Below are 9,005 nucleotides of genomic sequence, written 5' to 3'. Positions count from 1 at the left end.
CAAAAGCAGAACTGAGAATGTTAATTTTTTATAAAATAGATTTCAAGACAAAAGCCAGTGTAAGATACAAGGAAAGAAATTATATATTCATCAGAGGGTCAATTGAACAAGAGAATATAATTATAATTACTATCTATACACTGAAGTACAGGGCTGAGAGAGACATAAAATACACTTTAACAGATTTGTAGAGAGGAATCAACAACTCTATAATGTTATGAGCTGTGGAATCAACTGACTCATAATGACCCTATAAGAAATTACTCTGAACCCCACCCTATCCTGAGTCAACCTCACTTTCTGACACACCTGATCTCTTACAGCCTCTGAAAATCCAATAATAGTAGGAGACTTCAATATACTTCTTCACTGAAGGACAAAATGACTACAGAGAAATTCAACAAAGACTCATAAGAACTAAATAATACAGTTAGCCAACTAAATAATATAGACATATGTAGAAAATTCTACCTAACAAGAGAACAGTCTACATTTTTCTCCAGTGCTTAGCTTACAAAGCAAGCCACAGCACATTTTTTAAAAAATTATATATTACAAAACGTATTCCCAAATCACAATGCTATAAAATTAGAAATAAACCACAAAGAATTCAAGGGGGAAAACCTTAAGTACACAGAAACAAAATAACAGCCTGGTTGAACACTATTGGGTAATAGAAGAAATAAAAAAAAATTGAAAAATTTCTTGAAGAGAATGAAAATATAACATAGTAAAATTTTGGGGATACAGCAAAGGCTCTGAGATCAATTTATAGCAATAAACACATACCCAAAAATAACCCAAATCAACACTTTAACCCAGCATCTCCAACAATTAGAAAAAGAACAGTAATCTAAGCCTACAGTCTCCAGAAAAAAAGGAAATAATAAAGAGAAGAGATAAATGAAACATAAAAACAATAGAAAGCATTTATAAGACTAGAAGTTGATTCTTTGAAAGGATTAATAGAATAGAGAAGCCCCTGGCAATCAGGAAAAAAAAGGAGAAAGTGTAGAATACTTGAATAAGAAATGAAATGGATGATGCCTCAACAGACACAACTGAAATGAAAAGGACAATAATAGAATACTATGAAGAATTATACTCAAACAAATTTGAAAATCTAGAGAAAATGGACAAATTTTTAGAAACTCATTGCCTAGCTAATACAGACAGAGATAGAAAGTTTTAATAGATCCATTATAAAAGAAGTTGAGCAAGTCATAAAAATATTCTCAAAAAGTCCTGGCTTAGAAAGCTCACCATTGAATTCTATCAAACATTAAAAGAAAGAGCTGACATTAATTCTACTCAAAGTATCTCTGAATATAGGAAAAGGACTACTTCCATACTCATTCTATGAAGCAAGTATAACCTTTAGGCCAAAGCCAGGAAAACATACCATTAATAGTTAGAATTATTAGACTAATATCTTTCATGAACAAAACTGCAAAAATTCTCAACAAAATCCTAGTCAATAGATCAAACATCATAGGGGAAAAACTATTCATTATGATTTAATGGGATTCATACCAAGTTTGCAAGCATAATTTAATATTAGAAAAGCAATCAGTGTAATTCACCACATCAATAAACCAAAGGAAAAGAACTACTACATCAACATTTCAATTGATGCAGAAAAGACATTCAACAAAATTCAACACCTTTTTTTGATGAAAACACCCAACAAAATAAGAGTAGAGCAGAAATTCATAAACATAATTAAAAATATATATGCGAAACCAATGGTCAACATTACTATATTGAAGGCACATTGGAGATATTTTTCTATGTTTTCAATGTTTCTATTTTCTTTTTTAAAATTTCTTTACAGCATATTCTTTCCATTTAATTTTTTTCCCACATTCATTCATTGCTGCACATTTTCCTCCTTGTCCATCCCTCCCAGTTCATTTTTCTCTTTGAAGAAAAAAACAAATTCTTTCTTTGTAATACAATCCCCCCACCCTGAGTCCACAGTCCACTTAAATATGCATTTCTTTTTCTGTAATCTTGTCATGAAAATAATACTTAATTCTATATTCCTTTTAAACAGTTCTTTCCCTCATCTGTTATTATCTATCCCCTCTTTTTTTTAAAATTTTTTTTTTATTATTTTGTGTGTGTGTGTACTGTAAAATCAGCTCTGACTGGTACAGGAGGAGGTTGTTCCTCCTTCTCCAGCAGAGCATCTGGTGGATTTGAACTGCACAGCCCTGGGATATCCCCTCTTTTCTTATGTTCCCCCCAACTCCAATGTCAGTCCCATTTTTACAACAGTGGCATCATGCAATATTTGTCCTTTTGTGACTGAGATATTTCACTCAGCATAAAGTCCTTCAGGGTCACCCATTTTGCATATTTCATGAGTTCCTTGTTTTTCAATGCAGCATAGTATTCCATTGTGTGAATATACCACAGCTTCTCTATTCATTCGTTTGTTGATGAACACTTGGGTTGTTACCAGCTCTTTGCTATTGCAAACAAAGCCAAAATAAACAAGGGTGTGCATATATATGTGCTTGGGTGGCAGTTAGGGTTTCTTTAGGGTATATTTCCAGTAGTGGAATTGCTGGGTCAAATGGTATTCCTTTTTCCAACTTTTTGAGAAAACACCATACTGCTTTCCATAGTGGTTGCACCATTTTACACTCCCACCAACAGTGAATAAGTGTTCCAGTTTCTCCACAACCTCACCAGCATTTTCTGTTTGCTGCTCTGTTGAATTTTGCTATTTTTACTGGGGTGAGATAATATCTCATAGTTGTTTTCAATGTTTCTATTTTCAGTGTTGCCTTTTATCACCACTCTTATTTCAATATTGTATTCTAAGTACTATCCAAAGTAATAAGGCAAGAAAAGGAAATAAAAGGCATTCAAATTTACAAAAAGAAGCAAAGTTAGTTGTATTTGAAAATTATATGGTATTATATACAGAAAGTATCAAAGACTCAGTAAAAAAGTTATTGAATCCAGTTGCTCAGTTCAGCAAAGTGGCAGGGTACAAGTTCAATATACAAGACAGAGAAATATTCCTCTACAGTAAGAAAGAGAACCCAAAAAGAGAAAAAGGCAAGCAGTGCCATGCATTGTGCATGAGCACAATAACCAACCAGAAGATGAAATACTTAGGAATAAATATTGCAAGAGATACAAAAGATTTTTACAAAGAAAACTAAAAAATACTACTACAAGAACCCAAAGAGACCTATATAAGTGAAAAATAATTCCATGCTCATAGATTGGAAGACTTAGCATCGTGAGAGTGACAATATTACCAAAAGTAATCTACAAATATAATGCAGTCCCTATCCAGATACCATCATCATTTTCCAAAGACATGGAAAAAGTTATCACCAACTTCTTATGGGAAGAAGAAAGACCCTGGCTAAGCAAAGAGATATTGAAGAAAAAAAGCAAAATAGGAGGTCTTACACTGAAGAAAAAACAAAATAGGAGATCTTACACTGAAGAAAAATAAGATAGGAGGTCTTACACTTCCTGATCTCAAGACCTACTATGCAGCCACAGAGATCAAAACATCGTGCCATTGGTACAAAGACAGGTACATAGACTAATGGAATAAAATGGAGAACCAAAAATAGGTCCATAAACTCATGAACAACTGATCCTTGATAAAGAGATGAAATTCATTAAGAGGGAGGGGGAAAAGCTTCTTTAACAAATAATGCTGGCAAAACTGGAAGTCTAGGGGAGCTCCGGTGGCCTAGTGGCAAGAAGCTGCACTGCAGTCCCAGAGGTGTGTGGTTCTAAAACACCAGATGCTGTGCTGGAGAAGGAGGGACAATCTCCTCCTGTACCTGTCAGATCTGATTTGACGGTATATGCACAAAAAAATAGTAAAAACAAACAAACAAACAAACAAAAAACCTGGAGGTCTATTTGCAAAAAATGGAAATAAGACCCATACTTTACATCACATACAAAAACAAACTTAAGTGGATCAAAGACCTTTACCTAATACCTAATACAATAAAGATCACTAAAGATAAAATCAGGGCAAATTTAGGAACACTTGTTATTGTTATGTGCCATCAAGTTGTCCATGACTCATGATAACATAAACAATGGCTCTGAACTTTTTTTAGAATTTTCTTCCTTCTATTTTTTTTTTTAAATGTATTTACTAATTTTAATGAAAGTTTACAGAGACAGGATTTCCAGTCACTTTGGCTCATTGCTATGATCCTGTGCAACAAGTGCTTCAGGTCTTCTTTACTTTCACCAAGCAAAGTTGTGTCATTTGTATAATCAGGTTGTTTATGAGTCTTCCTCCAGTCCTGAAGCTACGTTCTTCTTCATAAAGACCAGTTTCTTGAATGATCTGTTCAGCATATATATAGACATTCTTCTGGTACTCTACACTTTCAGCCAAGACCTATTTGACATCAGCAATGATATTCCTAGTGCCATGGGCTCTTCTAAACTCAGCTTGTATTTCTGGCAGTTCTCTGTCAATGCATTGTTCTAGCTATTTTATAAAATAATTTTCAGTAATATTTTGATTGCTTATGATATTGTTCAAGATTTTTCACATTCTGTTAGATTATCTTTTTTTGGAATAAGACTAAATATGTATCTCTTCCAGTCAGTTGGCCAGGTAGATGTCCTCCAGATTTCTTGACAAAGCTGGTGAACATATCAAGGGCTGCATCTGTTTGTTAAAATATGTCAACTGATATTTCATCAATTTGTGGGGCCTTATTTTTTTGCCAATACCCTCAGAGCAGGTTGAACTTCTTTTGTGACCATTTGTTCTTAATCATATGATACTTTCTGAAATGGTTTTGTGTTAAACAATTATTTTTGGTACAGTGACTGTGTGTTCTTTTTATCTTCTTTTGATGATTCCTGGATTATTCAAGATTTTGACCCTTGCATCTATCAGTATTGCAACTTGAGGCTTGAATCTGTTTTTCAGTTCTTCAACTTGAGAAATTCTGAAATTTTAATTTTCTCATTCCAACTCTTTGCACATTTTGTTATAATATTTTGTTTTGTCTTCACAGCTGCCCTTTCGATATCTTCTATTCAACTCTTTAACTTTGTCATTTCTGGAGCTCTGGTTGGTAGTGGCAAGAAGCTGTGCTGCAATAGCAGAGATATGCAGATCAAATCCACCAGATGTTCTGCTGGAGAAGGAGGGACAATCTCTTCTGTACGAGTCAGATCCGATTTGACGGTACACACACAAAATAATAAAATAAAACCCCAAAACTTTGTCATTTCTCTCCTTTATTTTGGCTTCTCCACATCCTAGTGCAATTTTCAGAGTCTATTTTTTTTTTCTGGTGTTCCCGAGTTTATTGAAATTATTACAGCATAGCACTCACACTCAAACGACTCCACGTGGTGTTTTGAAATTCATCCCAGCTGTGCTGAGTGACCTGCAGGTTAGACCGACTGCCAAAGTCCAAGAGCTTCAGCATTTCCATAGTATCAGGATCTACTTCAATGATCTCCTGATCCAGGGCTGAAACCTCTGGTACATAATTATCTCTCCTTTCTCTCTCCTCCTCCTGCAGCTTAATGGAGATGCCTCTCACAGGCCCTCTCTGAATCCGCTTCATCAGATGTGTGACATAGCCTGCTCTCTTGTTCCGGAGCTTCTTGCTGGGAATAATGGCGATCTCCTCGCACACGCACTTGTTCATGTGGAAGTCATTACCCAGGCGCGTGTAGTATTTCTCAGTGATGACCCGGGCCACCTTCTTCACGGTTTTGGTGCCCACACAGCCCATGTTGGCGGGTCCTTGGTGAAAGAGCCTGACATCTATTTTTGTGTTTTCTTTTTCCTCTGTCTTTGTAATGAATTTTATATTCTACATGGGATTATTTCCTTGACATCCTCCCACAGCTCATCGGGTGTTTATTAGTGTCCAATGCCTGAAATCTGCTCTTGAAACAGTTGTTTAATTCAGGGGAGATAGACCAAAGGTCATATCTTGGTTATTGTGGATTTGCTTTCATTTCCTTTAGCTTTAATTTGAACTTGCACATTGTTGCACTATAATTGAAAGCACACAATCAGTAGAGGATAAACTAGATGGTTGAGAGCTCCAAAAAGGAAATCTTTATGTGTATTAGAAGAGTTCTCCAAAAGAGAAAGAAGAAAACCCAGAAACTGGGGAAAAATATTTGTCGGTTGCATATCCCATAAAGGACATTATCCTAAACCTATAAAGAATTCCAGCGCCTCAAAAAGAAAAAGACAAACAACTCAACTACAAAACATAGAGGACATAAACAGACAGTTTACCAAGGAAGACATCCAGATGGCCAACAAACACTTGAACAAATGCTCAAGATCAACAGCTATTGTTTTTGTTAGGTGCTTTCAAGCCAAGTCTGACTCACAGTGACCATAGTTTAACAGATTTGAACCTTGTTTGATCCTGTGCCATCCTCACATACTTGAACCCATTGCTGCAGTCACTATGTTAATTTATCTGGTTGATGGGCTGCCTTCTTTTTTGCCAACTCTCTACCTTTCCAAGCAAGATGTTCTTCTTCAAGGAACAGCTTCTTCTAGCAACATGCCCGGAGTATGTGAGATGAAGCTTTATCATCTCCAAGAAGCACTCTGGCTGCACTTTCTCCAAGACGTATCTGTTCTTTTGGCAGTCATGGGGTATTCAGTACTTTTCTCTAACATCACGGCTCTAAGGCATCAGTTCTTCTGTCATCTAAATGCAACATCACGGCTCTAAGGCATCAGTTCTTCTGTCATCTAAATGCTCAGCGCCTTAATTGGGTGCAATTTAGTCCTCAAACTGATTAAATTGCTCCTCAGTAATTTGGAGATGTCTCTGACTACATATTTTCTTGGTACAATGTGTCTTCTGATCTCCTGACTGTTGGTACCAGGTTTACTGATTTTGAATCCATGTAAGATGAAGTCATTGAGTTTCAGTCTTTTCTTCAGCTATCATGATGTTGTCTAGCGGTCCAGTTGTGAGAATTTTTGTTTCCTTGACATTGAAATGTAATCCATATTGAAGGCTGTATTGTCTGATCTTCTGCAGCAAGCACTTCAAGTCCTCATTCTCAGCAAGCAAGGTGTGTCATCTGCATAACGTAGATCATTGATAAGTCTTCCTGTGATCCTAATGCTACATTCTCCATCAGGAGTTCATTTTCTAATTTGCTCAGCATACAGATTGAATAGGTATGGAGAGAGTATACCACCCTATTACACACCTTTCTTAATTTAAAATAATGTAGCATTTCCTTGTTCTGTTCTCACAACAGCCTCTTTGTTTAAGAACAGGTTTTGCATGAGCACAATAAAGTGTTGTGAGATTCTTATGATCTGTTATGTACGATCCAGAGAGTCATATGCCTTTACATAGTCAATAAAGCAAAAGCAGACATTTTTTGGTATTCTTTATTCTCAACTAGGATCCATCTGACATCAACAATATATCATGGCCTCTTCTAAATCCAACTTGAGATTCTGGCAGTTCTCTATTTATTATTCCAGCCAGTTTTAAATGATCGTCAGCAGTACTTTGTTTACATGTGATAGTAAAGCTGCTGTTGTTGTTGTTGTGGATTGCCATCAAGTCCAGCACGACTCATAGTGACCCTGTGAACAAAAGGCCTGAAGCCCCTCTGCAAACCACCAACATTTATCAAAGTTCATAGAGTTTACAGAGGCATGTTGTTTAGGAAGTGGATGCCACTCCTGCTTCAGTAGTAAAGTATTGTTTGATAATTTCCACATTCTGTTGGATCACTTTTTTTTTAAATGGAGATAAATATGATCTCTTCCAGCCAGTCAGCCAGGCAGTTGTCCTCCAAATTTCCTAGCACAGACTAGAGCATAACTAGAGCTGCATCTGTTTGTTGAAACATGTCAGTTGATATCCCATCTATTCCTGGAGCCTTCTTTTTTGCCAATGCCTTCAATGTTTGAACTCCTTCCTTCAATTACCTTGACCCTTGTTCATAAAGTACTACCTGAAATATTTCCATGTCAACCAATTATTTTTGGTAGAGTGAGTCTATGTATTCATTTCTCCTATCTTTTTTTGATGCTTACTTCGATCATTTGATGTCCAGTCTCATTTCTGTCATCAAGATCCTACTTTCTGACAACCATACCTTCCTCATCATTTCCAACTTTTGCATTCTAGTCACCAAGAGTTATCAACTCATCTTGATTGCATGTTTGTTCAATTTAGGACTACAAAAGTTGGTAAAAATTATCATTTTTCTTCTCTTTTGCTTTATATTGGTGCACATATTTGAATAATAGTCATATTAACAGGTCTTCCTTGTTTGCATATGCATAGTATCTTATCACTCACAACATTGTACTTTAGGATAGATCCTGAAATTGTCTTTTTCCCTATGACTGCAACACCGTTCTTCCTTAGTTTTTCATTCTCAGCATAATAGATCATATAATTGACTTGTTCAAAGTGGCCCATGCTAGTCCTTCTTAGTTCTTTGATACCTAGAGTGTCAGTCTTCTTATTTCAATTGAATAATGACAACTTCCAATTTACTTTATTTTTACACTCATACTTGAAAGGTGGGTGACTCTAATCTGCAGCCCTCAGGCCTGTTCTTAATTGTTTTTGGTCAAGCATTCTTCTAAGTCGTGTAACCCTGGTGTGTTCACTTGCTGTACAGAGGTAACTTGTGGTTGCAGTGAAGCTGAACACTGTGACACTGATGAGTCAAATGCGATAATGGGTATCCATGGTGGACAGTGTTTGGTGAAGCTCCCCGATTAAAACAGGCTTGGAAGCAGGAGTGGCATCCACTTCTGTAAATAGCTTGCCTCCGGAAACCCTATGAACCTGGAGAGAGAATGAAAGTTATGCAAATGTCAGGGACTTTCGTTCATAGGGTCGCTATAAGTTGTCTACAACTCGACAGCACTTAACAACAACAACACATACTTTATACACTCCATGTTCCAATTATTACAGTACACTTAACAGCTGTTTCTCATACTTTTGAGTGACTTCCAA

The sequence above is a fragment of the Elephantulus edwardii genome, unplaced genomic scaffold, assembly GCF_000299155.1.
Source record: "Elephantulus edwardii isolate Elephantulus edwardi_28Jun2011 unplaced genomic scaffold, EleEdw1.0 scaffold00033, whole genome shotgun sequence".
Lineage (NCBI taxonomy): Eukaryota > Metazoa > Chordata > Mammalia > Macroscelidea > Macroscelididae > Elephantulus > Elephantulus edwardii.
The sequence above is the reverse complement of the archived record's forward strand: the minus strand, read 5'-3'. Positions refer to the sequence as shown.